Genomic DNA, 16,166 nt, shown 5'->3' with positions numbered 1-16,166 from the left:
CATTAATAAGGTAAAGCAGGTTTTATTTCTAGGGGATGTACTGGTTCAAGCAACAAGTGTGGGATAAAATCCCTTTGTGATAAAAAGCTCAAACTGTTATCAACATGTTCTTTATATTCTCTGAGCGATAATATAAAACTTCTTTGTAGCATCCATTATGTTTCCACAATGCAGCTTAAATCTCATAAACAAACCAAAGCTGGAAGAACAACTTCCCAGTTGAGGAAATGGAACCATCTGATGAGCAAGTGAATGCAGAATAAAAAGCCTTTTTTACTTTTATAGATGAGTGTTAACGCTAATCTTCTCTTCTCTTTTGCAGTAAAAAAAAAAGAGTTGTGAAAAGAAACTGTTAAAGATGCCGATGTAATTGCATACACCATGGAAGTTTAGAATTTGCAGATCAGAGCTTACACAGGATCAGTGTGGGATAAGATCAAGTAAGACTTTACATGTCGGCACTTTATCCTATACAATCTCATGTGCAGATTCAGCACTTACACCTAATGCGCTTGACACTGAGGGTGTTTTCACTCTACTTAGTGAGATTTAAAATAATGACAGAAACAAATAGACAAATCACAGCTGATCTTTCCTATCCTGCCTGATGGATAGATGTTGTACAGATTGTCAGCACTTGCAAACGCAGCACAGTAAAGTTCTTCACAGTTCCTTCTTACTCAAACATGAACTCTACTTTAATGTCATTATATTCCCAGCTAGCTATAAATTTCTCTGTGTTATATAGGAGTCATTTTCTAGTCTGATTTAACCTTTCTCTACCTCATTCTCGACAAGCTGTCATTATGATTCAACATATGGCAGCTAAGTGCTTATATGTGAAACCAACCAACAGGGGTCCCTGGAAATGTCCAACTTGTCATATCAAATTGACAACCACATTGTAAAGACCCAGTTCAGTAGATATTATGTTTTGTGAATGTTGTCTTTTACTTCCTCATTGTTTTGAGTCCCACAGATTCTATTATTGAATAGAAGTTTTCCCTTTTCTCTGACCTTATTCAAACCCCTGTGCCCTGGGCCCCACTGTCTAATAATCCATTGTAAACAAACTGTTACAATAAGAATAAGATTAGAAAGAATAAGAATAAGAATCAAATGACAGAAATCAACAGAAGTAGACTTATTTGAGATTCTGAAGGCACATGGCTGCAAAAACAAGTACTCAGATACTATAGGAAATAATGAAAATTCTGAGAGACCCCAAACCAAAGTAATGTTTTTTTGTTTTTGTTTTTTGTAGCTGAAACATATCATCAGTTCAAAATCATGTTTATTAACATTTTTATTAAAACAAGGGAAAGTCATACAGGTGATTAAACCGGCCTAAATGTTGTTATGCTGCTGTAACAGCATAACAACATTCATGCCCCTAAAAAACAGAATGCTGGAGAGTTTACTATGTTGATTATTAAAAATAAGTTTCCTAAAGTTAACAAAAAGACAAAAAGGAGGCGGGGAGGAACAGTGAGGGTGTGGCTTGTACATGACACAAAGTGCAGAGCTGGGCAGCTGTTTTGTGAACTGGTAACAGGTGCGCAGGTGTGTGGGACTGTCACGTGACGGCTAAAGGCAGGAAATACTGAGGACAAACGCGGTGCTTGGAGGCAGCATTAGCATTATGAGGAACTAGCTGTAACCATGGCACACACTCTGAAATGTGTTGTTATTTGGCCCATGCGTTCACAACGTTATCCAGCCGTATACTGAGGGCGTTCAGTGAGGCTCCAGTGAGACTTGGATTAGTTCCATTTCACTGATGTTTAATTCATTTGATGCTCCGAGTAGAATAACAATATGAAACTTAAATCAAATTTCTGCAGCAAGTGATATAATTCAACAAACATGATCTCGACGGGTGTGTCTCCAAATCACAATCTTATCAAGTGTCCTAAATCTGGTTACAGGGAGCTGAACATGAAGACATTTGGGAATCCCGACGTGTGGATAAAACTCTCCAGGACAACTTTGGGTGGCGCCAGAGCGCAAGAAAAGAGGAAGTGGGGGTAAAAAAAAAAAAAAAAAAAAAAATCAACACAACTCATGGGTTAATCTGCCTGGAGGATGGCTTTCTGGCTCCGGCCGTCTCCACATCCCGCTGGATGATGTGTGAATTTTTTCAGCGGGTGGTTGGACTTGCCACCTGTCAGGAATGGTAGCAGCGCTCCATCGCTGAAGACCGAACCGACCTCTCCCACTTTTTCACTGGGAAACGTGGACATTTTTTAGTGCAGGGCTGCCTGCATTAGTGAAATAAACGCGGACAACTTTGGCTGACCGGCTGCGCAGGAGAAAGTGAGCCACATGCATGAACTGGCAGTGCTGAGATTATAAACGGAGTCTCTGAGCGCTCTGGAGGCTCCGACCCCCTCTCGCTTTGAAGATTAGAGGTTTGACGACGTCTGAAGGACACTAAGAACTGGATTAGGCATTGTGCAGTCTAACCTACTTCTCATTACTGCTACATCTTGTCCTCTGAATATTTGCGCAATGACCTTTGGTGCACTTGGAGTACAGCGGGTGCGTCCGTAAGGTAAGGATTTTTTTTATCTGTATATTACTCAGTTATTTTTTCTTTTCTTGAGATGAATCACATTATGTGAAGTTAACTCAGACACCTAAATCCACTCTTAACGCAAAGCAGCTGGTATTTGGAAAATGACATCCTTTAACGGAGCCTGTTACGCGCAGGTGCCAACGCGATCCTTTTTAAGAATATCATCGACATCTACATATATTTGACAGGCATGGTGTTGGTGGAGGGTTATCCCTCACGTTGCACGTTGTATGGCTTCATCCAGGGACCGTGCGCGGTGTTTCACACACTTAACACGTCAGCCTACTCAGGCGCTCTGAACGCTCCATACGCATGAAGACTAATGCAATTTGCAGAATGTGCACCAAACCGGCGACGATCAATACTTCGGGGATCCGTGTTATAGAGTGCTTTAGTGCATGTTTGGTTAGCAGGGTCAAAGCTGTTTAAAAAATGCCTCGACCCACTCTGATCAGGGCATCGAAAATGATTTCAGTGTGTGCTTCCTTCCCTCGGAGTGACACTATTTAAGAACATGAGATCTAAATCGTCTAGGACAGTGCCATCATTTTTTTTTTGCTCTACAGCCGCCAGAAGCCAAACGAGACGTCTTACTTGTCGTAAGGTGTATAACATGATTTCAGATTCAAACTCACACTACTTTGGGGATCAACGAGATTAATGAAACAATGAAGAGCCTGATGTATCTTCTGTAAAGAAAATGAGCTTTTATAATGCTCATTTATAGAGGAGACTGTCTCTGCATCAATTTGTAGTTAACCAAAACTGCAGTAATCCCTTAGAAAACACTTAAAAATAGAATAGAGTTGGTGAGCTAAAGTGCATGTGATCCTGGCCAGTCTGAGGACACAGAAAACTAATTTCATCACGCAGCATTGTCTCATGCCTTGAACTTCAGACCATCGATCTGTATAGTACAATAGCAAGTAAGTGAAGGCCAAATGTATAAACACAAAAGCCACTGTGATTTGTTTCGTCTGGTATTGAGTGGCATTAAAAAATCCCAGTGCAACCATCAGGTCAGTGCAGTTAGACTTGGACCCCAGCCAGATTTAGTCAACTATTAAGTCCTTCCTGAGCATGGCAGCACACACTTATTGCCCAAACCTGACACACATCTTAATTTGTCTGCATACTTGTAATTGTACGTTGTTGGAGACGCATACGTTTTTATCTAATATGTGCATAGTACTGTGAGCATCATGAAAAACCACAAGTGTTTAAAATACTCTTCTCTCTCTTGTCTTCTATGATGTTATTTTACCCAATATGCACTACATTTCCCAAAAGCTACAGTTTTGGGTAGTGCCCTAGAAGTGTGCAGGGAATACTTAAAAGCATTGCTACAGGATGTCTTCACCAGTCTAGGTTTTGGCCAGTTTTTTTTTCCAGGCTCACATTTGGGAAATGAGAGATGAAGAGTAGCGTGGCTCAGGCCAGCCAGACTCCATTGATATTCTGCCTGTGTCCTGCTCCATAGGCAGCCCATTGTCATGGCCCGCTCAGTGGGATAGCATCTGATGATTGAGGGGTATGGACGAGGGTTGAAAGCCAGCTCGGAGAGAAACTAAAGGTTCATTTGTTGAAGGTTAACGATATGTTCTCACAGGAAAGGCTGATAGTGCGTATGTGTGAGTATTGCATAACGATTAAGTAAATCCAGAAAATGTATCTAATATGGCATTTTTAATCATAGTTTAGTGTGTATTCCATGACATGCACCTTTGTGTGAGCCCAAACTAATGTGGTACGGTCATTTTTGTTTTACAGTAGGATTACATTTAGATGCATGTCTAACAAAATTACACCTTACTTGTTCAGAACCCCCATGGCCCCTTTAATGTTCACTAATTGCGCCCCAGATGCCATTCAAATAAAACGGGATCTCCGAGCAATGCAGGTGCATCCCAAGTTTCAAAGGGTGCAGCTTCTCCAGCGTCAGGTGCAACAGTGACACACTGTGTGGCCACTCAGCCCTAGAAGATTCATGGCCAGCCAAGCAGAAAGATTTATCTGTCGTGAGTGCGTGAAATTGCAATGCTCTGCAGTATTCTGTCCAGGGCCGGTGAGAGAGACAGATCCTCCATTGCTTTGGGAAATAAAGAAGTAACAGAGAAGAGTCACGCACAAAAAAGCAGCGAGCACTAATGGCTGCCTGTGCACTGTGTCAGGTAGAAGTGATCAAGGCCGTACTCTCTCTTTTCGGAGGGAAAGACAGGAAAAGGAAATAAGCAGAAAAGAGCAACCACGAGGGAGTAACAAAGAAATTCATCTGAGCAGTCGAACAAATAAGAAACTTTTAAAGAGTGCTGCAGAAGTTTGACACACTGAAGTGCTAAAGTTTACAAGTGGCTACAGTGTAGTTGGATTGTACTCAGCTCAGAACTGATTATCATACCTCACTCTTTAGGTATCATACTGTAGGGCTGCGGCGATATACCGGTTTTAAAATATACTGGGATGTTAGAACTGACGATTGTTATACAGTGTACATTTGCTTATCTATCATTTTCAAACAAATGCATCTGGATGGAGAATCTCACCTTTATTTTAGCTATTTAAACTCTAAACTCTATGCCCAGGAATCAGTTTTATCTTTACAGTTTTAACAAGACAAGTTAATGATTATATTCATGACATATTTAAATCATATTAAAATGGCAATAAAAAAACCAAAACAGTCAGGAAAAATTCATATTTAGGGAACTTTTTTTTCATTTGAGAGGGAACCTTGCGTTGCTGTGACCTCCAGCTCAAGAGTGCAACATTTCATCAACTTGATCTAGAGGTGTTGTAAATTTATAGCCAAAAGCTTGTAGCTGCATTAGGTCCTAGTATGGCCTGACTAACCGTCGTGGCTGGCAGCTGCAGCAGAAATCTGTGTCCAAGTCCCCACTGAAGCATGAAGGAGGAAGATGATTTCATATACGTTATCTCAGTATGGCAACACCAGTAGTCTCAAAATTAATGGAAAGGGGACTTGATTTGAATATGAAAAAGCAGGCATACAGACGCACTGCAGATCTACTCTGTGCCATCCTTCTCTTGTTCTTTCCCACTGCTTTATCTCTGTTCTTGTCACTCTCAAACACAATGACTAGTTCTATCCATGCTGCTCTCCTTATCTCAGATAAGAACTGTTTTGTTCTTCTTCACATTTATGGAGTAATTTTTAAAAATATGTTGGATCCTGTTCCTCTAACAGGCAGACCTTATTGTAGTAGGTAGGGTGCAAGGTCGCACAATCTACAGTAAAGCCTAACAGAATCCTGAAGGGCAATTTGTTCCTCCAGTGCTTTCATGCTGTTGTTAACTTTCTGAATGTGGACGACTGTAACTACCGCTGACTGGGCTGCAGTGTATTGCAGAGAGAAGAAAGCTTGAAATGTTAGAGAAATATGTTTGGAAATGCTGGACTTTTGATTAGCGTTATTAGTCTTTCTAAAGAAATGAGTCTTAAAGATAAGTTTCTTGCTTCAAACATGATTACCTAAGTGTCTTTGATAAGGGTAGTGGTCAGTGGTGTGCAGGTGGGCTTCCAGATGTGCACATATGTAAGCTGTACGTGTGTGTTTAAGCTCCCAGCAGATGTCTACTAGAGTATTAAAGGGGCTTTATAATAGTGTTGGCTCTTTGTTGAATTGCCCGTTTTAAGAAGAATGTCAAACTACAGCACCGAGTTACCATGTATGCCAGCTGCAAAAGCTAAAATTGAGCCATTATCATGCTGCTGATATTTGGGCCTTTTGCCCTTTAACTCAATAATTAGATGGAGGCTGAAAACAGTTTGTTGTTTACTTGCCCTGCAGTTAAAGTCCATCTAATGAGCAGGATCAAACCAGTGCTCCAGTAAGTTAACATTAAGCGTCTTCTCCTTTTAGGAGCTGCTCTTGGAAGGAATTTATCAATTTTCATTTTTTGCTCAAGGAACCACTGACAGCTCAAGTTTCGAAAGGGGAAACTGTTTGAGGGAAGCAGATATGCAGATTGCTTTCATCTATAATTTGTGAGGAAGTTTGCAAGTGTCCATATGTTTGCTGATTCAAAGTCTATTAGCATGAATTAATATTTGCCCCAGCTTCAAATAAATACTGCTGTACAAAAAACAAATAGTGAGGAAGGGTGTGAATTATCATACTATGATAATAGCTTGACTTGACATAGGCTGCACTATTTGTAGGTGTGCACAGATAACATTGTGGTCATGTTTTAATTTCACACTTCAGCAAGAGTATTTATCTGTGTCTGGTGCGGCAGGATATGGTATATGTTCTGTATCTTTACTGTGCATGATGATTGCATTGACCCTCTGTGACTTTGCTTCAGTATGCACCTCATGATTATTGGGTTATTAGAATAATACAAGAAATATATTACAGAAACAATTTAACTAGATTCAAAACAACAGTGATCTGTGTGAGAAGTTTGGGTTTTAAGATGTGGTTTTAGAGCTGTGACAAAACCAGTGGTTCTGTCTTTATATCTCTGATTATTGCTTGTTCAAGGAAAGTCCAAACCAAGGTCTGAACTCAAGGTTTACATTTTTGTACATTTATCTGGTTAATTTTGGGATCATATTGCAATAATGCAAGCGTGCTAAAGAACTATGCATGACATGCCCATGTCCTGCTGCCATCACAAAGTGAGCTGCGTCTCCCTATACTTGAGATTGATTGGTTGCAGACTGGCTCTCCCATCATTTCCCTACTCTCTCAGTCTCTTGTAAAATGAATCTGAGTTTTTATGAGTTTTTCTTACTGTTTCTTTATAAAGTAATCTCCTCCTCTCCCTGTGTGCTTCTGCAGTTCACTGTTATGTTGCGTTGCTCATTGACAAACTGAAATCTACACTGCACATTTAACATCACTTGACAACTTAAATTCTAAACTCAGGCTAGGATGTTCAACATTTGTCTGCTCTGAGCATAGCCACCATCATCTAGCTGGCCAAAACTTTCTGCAACTGGTCTGAAAGTCTCAACCATCCAAATGATGGTTTCACATTTGAAACTAACGGAACCATACTTCAGATTGATCTGAACTGAGACTGCCTCTTTACATTGGGCCAGGGTTTAGCTGTTGGTCCGGACCATGGTCCAGGGAGGTTTCATAGCTTCAATTTTGTGAAGATTGTTTAAAAGTACAGCAGAATATATTTTGTTAGATTTGACATGCATCAGTATAATTTTAAGGGACATGTTTGAAATAATCTTTTAAAGTTGCAGGAATTGAATTTTTGGCCACTTCGGGGCAGTGCATTGAGCTACAAACACAAATTGGCATACTGTTTTGTAGTGTCACCTTATAAAGTAGCATGGCAATCAGGTTACCAAACAGTTGCTTATTTGAAGCAACATCACAATTCATTGGTGTCCAATTTTTACTCCCGTCTTTGCTCTGCTTTGGTCTCCATCACCTCAGGAAAATATTTGGCTCTTTAGTTGCTTTGCTGGGTTACCAGCTAGTTGCTTACTTTATTCTTATGCTGTTTGGTGCTGGGTAGGTAGTTACGGGTGGATTTTCAGAACTTTTTTGCTGAAAGCAATACTGATGAGAGTAATGAGAGTGAATCAAAACATCTTGCAGCCGTAAAACCAAAACAAATATCTCAAAGGCACTATAACGTTGACAGGAAGTTCAGGATTGGGTTATAATTCTCAGTAGGTTTGTGAACCCCTTTCACATCATCATTTGATCTGCTGTAAATATAAAATATTGAGCAGCTTTAGATAAAAGCCATCATGTGAAGTCACCCACAATATAAAAAAATAAGACATTGGGGCAGACAATACAACAAGCCGCTGCTTCTGCAGCTCTTATTTTGAACAGGTTGTTCATTTTATAACATTGGATAGTTGTAAACTCAAGGATACACTCAGCTGAATGCTCAGCTTTGCACTCAAATAGCCTTGCCAGGAGAAGCACCATCAGTATAACAGTGCTGCAGTTAAAATCCATCAGTTTTTACATTCAGATATTCCAACAATTCCAGACATCTAGGTTACACTGCTGACAATAGCACGCAAATTAAAAAAAACATCAACACCCAAAGCAACCTGCTGTAAGGCCTGTGAAAGATTTTAGTTTCAGAGGTTGAATCCTGAAGCTCATAAGATCCACCCTCCCACCTCACCAATAAAACATCTCCATATTCTCCTGCTTTCTCTCGCTCTCTCTTGAATACTCACTCAAACACACTGACACACACATACACAGCTCTCCTTGAATTTCTGTTTCAAGCCTAAAAATAGTGAGATGCACACAATGCCATGGAGCTCTGAGGCAATCACAGGTTGCGGAAGTACAATATTTGATTCCAGGGTGACATTCCACTGATTATGCTTTAAGTCATAGAGAACCTAAAGCTGTTGGGTATTTTTGGTTTTCTTTCACACAGCGTGTACAGTTTGCTGAAAATAATTGCACTCTTGTGGCCTTACAGGAGAAGTCTTTGGCTTTGTTTTGACTATAGCAACCTCTCTACATAGATTTAGCTGCTTAACTTAAATTAACAGGATGAACACTGAGACAAGGTAAATGTACACACACGTTTTAGACATGAAGTAAAAAAATAAGCTTTAGTTGGCTGATTTACAGCCGGTCAGATTTATTCAGCGGCAGACACCGAAGCAAAGACACACTGGGCAGCAGTTGTTTCTGAAACTGTGGGCAACTACCATAGTTTAAAGAGTGAGAAAGTCCACATAATTGTGGGTGAGAGGGAAAGTTGATGTTTAAAATTAACTCTGGACTTTCAGCTAGGAGCCTGCTGTCCGTGTTCTGTGTGAAATAAAATGTCATTTGTTATTTTAATAACAACTTAGTGAGGTAGTATGTGTAGCATGCTATGCTAGTGGTGTTTGCCACATGATTTTACATGACGTTAGTAGCAACCATATTTATTTTAAGCAAGAAAGTAAAACTTCAAATGAAATATTTTAATTAAGTTGTAATTTTATCCTGAAAAAGACTGTATGCCTTTAATGAGCAGAAACTGTACATGTCCTGTGAAAAAGCAAGTGTTTTTTGAAAAGACACAATGCATGGCATGAGCTTAAATTTACATGCTGTCCCAAAAGGTCCAAAACGGACACAGGAACGTACCTAGCGGGTCATATTTTGATGCGAAGGGCCACTGACCAAACGTTGGAATTTGAATTAGGATGAGAGTGTGTTGAGTAGACTATAATAATCTCGACCATCATTACTACTACTACTACTACTACTACTACTACTACTACTAATTACTAAATAATTACTCTGCCATGTTTGTGGGGACTTGGACGTGGTTAAGCAAGTGTCTCAACAATAAGGAACAGAGTAAAATTTTTCCACAGCTTTTGTGGAATAGATACTAAACAATCTAAGTGATCACACTACTAGGCTAAAGACGAACAATAAATAAAAATTAATAATAATTTAAAAAAGCGGTTAGCCAGCAGAGTAGCTGTTGCTGGCTGCAGCTGTTTTGAAACAGTAAATCAAAATAAATGTAGCAATATAGTCAGAGCGTCTAACTTTGGCGCTTTATTTGCATTCAGCAACATCTTGCATGAATCAGATGATGAATTAGTATTATCATCACATCACTCTTTTCACTCTACAACTATTTGGCGGAGGAAATCCTTCTATTTAAATTTAACCTCTATTTGTATTTGTTACTGAGACATAAACTGCAATAATATCTGATCATCGTCCTGTCTTTTAATTTGACTGTTGAGAACTTTTCCCCAGACAGTACAGCTTATTAAAGACCTGACCTGCATACAAAACATCCATTTAAGGTCAGAGCAGCACATCAAGAAAATGCATTCTGATGATGTTCTTAAGCAACACATGTAGTACATACTCACTCTTTAGCCAGAAGCATTTGACATACTTACAGGGGATTATTTATAAATTATACATTTGATATGATATATATTGAGGATTTGTCGGTAGTTTTGCTAGAAGGCTCTTTAGATTGCTGTACACTCAGAAGGACGAGCTGTTCTATTCTTTAGTTGCATAAATACGAAATGCAATCTCTTTGGCCTTTGTGACCTCAGAGATCTGATAGATTTCTAAGCTGAGGACATGTCCAAGTGCTTTTCTTAACAGGAGGAGGATCAAATTGTATTCCTGAAGCAGTGGGTAGCAAGTTCAGGTTTCTGAGGAACGAAAATATATTTTTTGTCTTTTAAAGAGCACCAGCTGTCTGAATGAGTTGAAGGCCGATAAACAGAGAACTGCAGTAGTCTAGCCTGCTCATGACAAAAACTTAAAATTCAATTGTAAGGGGCGGCCTCTAGCTCACCTTCTAGAGTGTGCGTCCCCATATGCCGAGGCCTTTGCAGCAGCTTGGGTTTGATTCCAGCCTGTGGCCCTTTGCTGCGTCATTCCCCCCCTCTCACCCACATTTCCTGTCATTTTACAGCTGTCCTATCAATAAAGGGAAAAATTCCATTGTAAGAACTTTAAATCAAGCAGTTGATTTGGAATTATTGTGTTAGTTTGATCAAAGGGCATTAAAATAAAAAGTTGCATATCTTTAGCATAGCTTTGGTAAATAGTGTTTGATAATGTCACCGCTTGTAAAGGTCATGAGGGAGGGGTTCAAGGATAGCTTGCTTATAGAGAAACCACATTTATATGGGAGAGAAAGTTGCCAACTGTGACGGTTAAATGTATGTAAGTAAGTGTCACAAAGATGCTTTAATCATGCATGTTGTGTGCATTGTCACTGCCAGCTGCACTGCATACTGAAACTGATGTGCTTACATGTGTTATGAATGGCAGTCTTTGTGCTGGATTTTGCTCAGGTCACACTAAAATCAACACATTTTGATGTTCGTGGTTAAAAGTAGGGCTGTCACATTAAGGGAGTATCCTCTGCCGTGATTAAGTGTGGCTCAACAGCACGTAATGCAGCATTACTACCACTTTTGGTTTTTGCAAATTGCCTTATTTATCCTGATTTTAGTGCTTTAGAAATACGCTTTATTCTTAGGCTATCATCTGGTACATTGTTGTTTTTTAAAATGACAAAGTTGACACAGTTTTAAAACAAATTTAATACTTGTTTCTGTTAAATTAGGAACATAAAAGGACAATAAGTCGCAATTAGGGGAGCAGCGTGTTTGCCATGCCTCATCGCATCTGGTTACTATAAAGAATATTGGGAAGTAGAAATAATGTCATAAGGTTGAGTACTTGCTCTGGATGGAGGGAAGGCTAAAGCAATTAGGCAGAGAGGATGGAGCTGCCAGTCTCTGTGGGTTCAGTATTTATTTGTCCTCAATTGTTGTGGTTCAGCGATGTGACAGTTGGCCTCTGTGGTATTTTTCCTTCCCCTCCTCCACTGTGATTGGACATCTAGGTAAAAAGTGACAGTGACGAGCGGCTTCAGTGTTTTACCCAAAGTTTAAGAATTTTGTTATGCTTATCAATAGTGCAGTGCTGCAATATTGTCGTTTTCGTGTCAACCCGAGGAGCTTCTCACCAAATCAACAAATGGGAATGGAGACAAGAATTAGTGATTTATGTGGCACCATCCTGGCTGGGACCGGTTATTCTATAAAATCCTAATTTATTTGAAACCTAAAGCTGACACATGAGCCTCTTTTTGTACATTCACTTTTATAACCATTGCTCAGCAGTTTTAAGATCGTTGTCACTATCTATTGTGCTCTAAAAGTAGTCTTTGAAACCAGGCTGACATGTTCATTCTCTGTTTACTTGTCTGCAAATGTCTTGCATGCCAAATGCAAAGCAAGTCAATTATATTATTAATATTGCTAATTAGTGTCCACATGAGCAGAGCTCATAAAACATCGAAGTCAGTTGACTTTGCCAAACGTAATCATGCAATGAGAAATGGCTTTGTCTTGGTCGTACACTCCTTGCAAGAAACGTTTCTCCTAGACTTTTTTTTTTTTTTTCTTTTTTTTTTTATTAAACTGCATTGAATAATATTTATATTTTGATGCATTTATTACGCATCTAACTGTCATAATTATAAGTCTTTTAAAACTGTCCTCCTGGTTATTTTGGAGAGTGAAGGACAGAAACCAAAGAAAATGCAGAGGCCAAAAATGAGCAATGTAGTCTGAGTACGTTCTGTTTTTGTTGACAAATATTTAAGTAAGAATATGGATGCTGTCACTAACATATCTGTTAATGAAGGGTTGTTTTTTTTCTTAAAATTTTAAAATAGTTTGCTTTGGGCTGTACACCTCCAAACTCTTACAATACTCATTCCTTCATCAATGCAAACATAATACAATGGTCTCCTGACTTTGTGTGATCTATATTAACAAGAACTAGTGCACACATTACAATATTAAATCTATTTTTGGCGAAAAATAACATAATTTCAGGTCTTTCCTGAGTTATATTCATGGCGACTCCAGTTAGCTTTGAAGTTTGTATCATGTCAGAGTCAGCAGGTAACTATTAGCTGATTAACCTACAAACAGCTGAATATAATATTATTTTTGTGAAGTTTTCAGTTTGTTGTATTCTTGTTGTAATCCTGGCGGCTATCATATTTACCCTCCCATGCTGAAAATTAAATTCACACAAGCTTAGACGTGTTTACTACAGTACGGAATTAGCCAAGAGCTGGAAAGGGACAAAATAACAAATCACAATATTTTGGTCCAAATGCCTTGAAATCGATATTGTGATGATACTGTAAGGTTGACAATCGACGCTTTCACAAAATATACACATGAGATTTTTGATAAATAATCATCAGTAATGTGGATATAATCAGTGGGTAGCAATAAGTGGGTAAAGGCAAATAAAAAATCAGAACAGTCTGGTAAGTTCGGAAATGACATTGCTTTGCTGCAATGAAGCCTATGAAACCAGGAAAAGACAACACTTACAATATTACAATATTCAAAATCTAAAACTGTGTCTAGTCTGATATCAGAATATTGATATAATACTGATATATTGCGCAGCCCTACTTTCTATGGCTGTATTACTGTCCTGACGGTGGTACAGTTTGGCAGGTGTAGAAATGATCTGACATTAAATGCATTTACATCCGCTCCTTTTGTATGTGCGTGTTCAATTTGTGTATTAAAACGCTGAAACATTGGGGAACGAACGTTTTTGTGCTAGGCAGAGATGGAAAAGTTGTCGATACAAGCTATACATGAAAAGGTGCAACGGAATTAGACTTAGCGAATTAATCGAGATGTTCATGAAGCGTGTGACTTTAACACCCACTAAGCTTCTCTGAAGAGATTAAAAATAGCGGCAGAGGAAGACATCAAATTTTTGTGGAGCGCTGAGGAGACTGTTGTAACCTTCTTCACATTAATACATGAAACATGCATAAATGCCACATTTCCATCTTGTTTTTTTACACTGTTACACCCTCTTCTTTTGCAGCGGTTATTAGTGCCTCCAGCTGTTTATCTCAATGAACTCTAACCCTAACTCTTTATGTTCACATATTGGTAAATGAGGGAAATGACATTAGTTTGCCCTTTCTCTGGTTATTTAGCAAGATGTGAAAAAAAACTTTTATAGCAAATGTTTTGAGCGATAGCGTCATTTCACTTTTTTTCAAACATTAGTTTTTAAGTATTTTCCCCTTAAGACAGATTCATTAGCGTGAAAGGGGGAGAGATAGAGGAGATGACATGCAGCAAAGGGCCGGGCGTGGATTCGAATCCCCGACACAGCCCTTGCACATGGGGCACCCGCTCTACCAGGTGAGCTACTGGGTGCCTCAGTGCCAACTTGAAACAAAATGAATATTTATACAAAAGTTGAAGTATATGTACTTGGCCAAAGCCTGTTAGTTGTAAGTAATGGCTGTGGAACCTTTCTTGGCAAAATGAAAGTTTACTTTTTAGTGCTTGGCACTGAATGTAAATATTGTTTCAAGCTGTTTAGAAAAAAAAAAAAACGACCAGTGCTGCTATTTTTTTTTCTTGCTTAGTCCTAAAAGATCATCTAGCTGGAGGGGCTCCATCTATTTCTCTGCATGAAATAATATCCAACTGTTTGCTGCATGCAGAGAAGGACTTCTTAGCACATAGCTTTTTTAAAGTTTTATCTTCATTAAGCTTTTGAAGTGAAACATCACACGATTTTTATCTCTTTGATGGTAGGTACACAAAAATAAATACCCTTTGGAGATTATATTGTGAAATGTGTGCCTCCTTTTAGCCACATAAGTTATACTTTGACTTCCAAGACACTAAACATCACACCTTTTGTCCGCCTGATTATTTATTACTTAGCAGTTAGGCTGCAGGTGAGACAGGTAGGAGAAACAGATTTATCACAGCAATTTTTCTTGTTCTCTACCCTCTAAAAAGGGCAATAAATGGAGATTTAATGCATAAAATGACTGAAGCATGAGTCTACATTACTTTCAGCCGCAAGTGACTTAAATTCACTTACGCGTGACAATAAATAGACCCTCCTAATTTCAGGCCAAAGAATCCATGTCAGTGTTTCCTCTACACTCATTTAGGAGTGGCGGCCCGCCAAATGTCGTTTTTTTTTTGGTTGTTTTTTTTTTTTTTTAAATTGCAAATGCACCACCGCCGCATCACAGCACAGTCCTGCACTGCGTTGGGTGTCGCGAGTGCTGAGGCAGATAACTATCTTGCTCCGTATCTACTCTTTGGGGTAGATACCACCGCCCCCTCCCACCCCCCAACAGAACTAACTGGTGCCGACGTTAATTAGCTACTCGCATCCAGGCATCAGGTCGGAGAGTCAGAGGAGTGTCGGCTTGAAAATAGCGTGCAACTTACCGGAGAAAAGGTAGACTTATTAGCTTAAGAAAACGTATAATAGATTTTTTAGTTAAATAAACATTCGCAAAATATTGATGGCCAGCTAAGGTTACGTAGCTTAAGTTAATTGGGCCCGGTGCCAACTCAACTCAGTGTCGCTAACGTGAGTAAACTAATTGATAGCATTAAGCGATATACACGCCATGATGTAACTGCTGACTGCATTTTCAGATGAGCTTGTTCAAATATTTTTCAAAGAAGAGAAAGACACCTGATGAGGATGGCGCTAGTCAGGTATCATTATCCTTTTTACTGACTCAAATTATGATATATTTATTGTTTTTATTATTTTATTGTTGAATTTTTGTTATTATTTTTTATTTTCACATTCAGCCTTTAAAAAGCGTCATTTGTTTACGCCGCCACGGCTCCCCGGAGAGCCTGCCTCCGCTGCTGAAAAAAATCCTAGAGGAAACACTGCATGTGGAGGTCTATTCACTGTAGGGTCCTTGGGATATGGACTATTGAATAGAGAGCAATTTTGCTTTGTGAGGTTTGTTCTGGCTCTTTTTGGGTCAAATTGTTCTTTGGAAAGCCATGACTTTCAAGAATGCGTTCTTTTTATTCCAGTATCAGTCATTCAATAAGGCCTTCTCCCACTTCTGTAGCAAAGTCTCAGAATGAATATTAATCAGAGCATACTTGTGACTGTTGTGGCCTGAAAAAATAAACCAATTCATCATGAGAAGGGGACATCATTGTTTAGATGTCTGCAAATAATCAGGTCAGAAGAAGTAGAGCTTGACTTGATCAAAACCAATGCAGAGCCTCATCTGTAAC

The 16,166-nt window shown here is 39.1% G+C and overlaps 1 protein-coding gene across 2 annotated transcripts in view; it reads left to right on the top strand.

Moving 5' to 3' along the window:
* Positions 1–1,591: 1,591 nt before the first annotated feature.
* Positions 1,592–16,166, top strand: part of LOC121954395 (protocadherin-15-like) — a 255,337-nt gene continuing 240,762 nt past the window's right edge. The window contains exon 1 of one of the 2 annotated variants that reach the window (XM_088086315.1): positions 1,592–2,554. The gene's annotated coding sequence lies outside the window, so the exon portion shown is untranslated. The remainder of the gene's footprint in view (positions 2,555–16,166) is intronic. The other variant, XM_088086313.1, reaches the window with a different exon arrangement.

This window comes from Plectropomus leopardus, chromosome 13 (genome assembly GCF_026936395.1).
Source record: "Plectropomus leopardus strain MGB_pleo_1.0 chromosome 13, ASM2693639v1, whole genome shotgun sequence".
Taxonomy (NCBI): Eukaryota; Metazoa; Chordata; class Actinopteri; order Perciformes; family Serranidae; genus Plectropomus; species Plectropomus leopardus.
The sequence above is the reverse complement of the archived record's forward strand: the minus strand, read 5'-3'. Positions and strand labels throughout refer to the sequence as shown.